Source organism: Schistosoma mansoni, chromosome 5, assembly GCF_000237925.1.
Source record: "Schistosoma mansoni strain Puerto Rico chromosome 5, complete genome".
NCBI classification, from domain to species: Eukaryota; Metazoa; Platyhelminthes; class Trematoda; order Strigeidida; family Schistosomatidae; genus Schistosoma; species Schistosoma mansoni.
Window position 1 is genome coordinate 7,003,813 of NC_031499.1, and position 1,217 is coordinate 7,005,029.

General features: G+C 42.8%; 1 non-coding gene across 1 annotated transcript; it reads right to left on the reverse strand.

The window, feature by feature from the left end:
- Window positions 1-725: 725 nt before the first annotated feature.
- Smp_tRNA_01218_Arg_ACG.1.1 lies at window positions 726-797 on the reverse strand. The gene has a single exon. It is a non-coding gene (tRNA).
- Between the last annotated feature and the right edge of the window lie 420 nt (window positions 798-1,217).

The window sequence follows — 1,217 nt, forward strand, 5'->3', positions numbered from 1 at the left end:
GATCGTTACAAGTCGAGTGGTAGTGTTTCACCATCACTACATTGTAATTTCACAATTGACTAAGAGAAATAATGTAGATTGAGTGAGTGAGTGAGTGAGTGATTAACTAATTAATTGAAAGATGCAGGATCAGATCATCAGAAACATAATCATATTCATAATGCAGCATGATTATTGATGTGCAGCGAGTTCAGATGATCCGTCATTGTTGGCAGTCCTCAGAATTGCACAATTGCAACAAGATAACTTATTCATTTCGACTTCAGTATATATTCAAATTTGAATAGCTTCTCTTGAATTTTGTGTTAGTTTCTCACCGACACATTGTCATTTTCCAACTGTACTGAGATCTATTATTAATAATGATGAATTATGGCGTTGCATTTCACTTACTTATATGATGATAAGTATGTAAGAGAAGGAATTGTCGATCTCTCATTCCGTGCATTGTGTCCGTTCTTCCGGTCACATGTGGAGGTTTTCACAATGCAATCGACCAGTAGAAGGAAGAGAAAACACGTGACCACGACGACGACGACGACGACGACGTGGATGTTCACTTTGAATGCATCTGTGGTCAGCTATCCTCGATGCACTACCAGTGTGTTCGGTCGCGTGAATTCCCTATGACGTTGGTGATGTAGAGGTGAGGTGGAGCGGAGAATGTGGGAGATGGTTGTGTGATGAGAGTGTATTTGCGACACGACTAGTTGAAAAGTGTAATCGAGCCTGCCAGGATTCGAACCTGGAATCTCCTGATCCGTAGTCAGGCGCGTTATCCATTGCGCCACAGGCCCCTGGATCCACTATCTCACTTCCTCACATCTTATCTTCTTCGCATCTTCATCACCTATCCTTCTTCCCAGTCAATTCACCACTACTTCTTCCTACTCCTAAATCATTCTCAACAGAACCTCTACCATCTTTGCACTTACTCTTATGTCTCACTTCACTCATTCAACTGGTATGTTGTCATGTCGGTCGGCGGTCGGACAATCGGTCGGACATTCAGTCGGACATTCAGTCGGACATTCGGTCGACCGGTCTGTCGGTAGATACTGGTGTTGTTCTCCCACTCTTCATTTGTCTCATCATCATACTGATTTCCTCCATCATTGTTCCAACCAGTGACAGGTATACGAATGTGTGAGTGTGTTGCTTCGATGTTTGGTGGCTTCATCATTGGGACTGGTCTATTGCAAGAGTTGTTCAAAAAT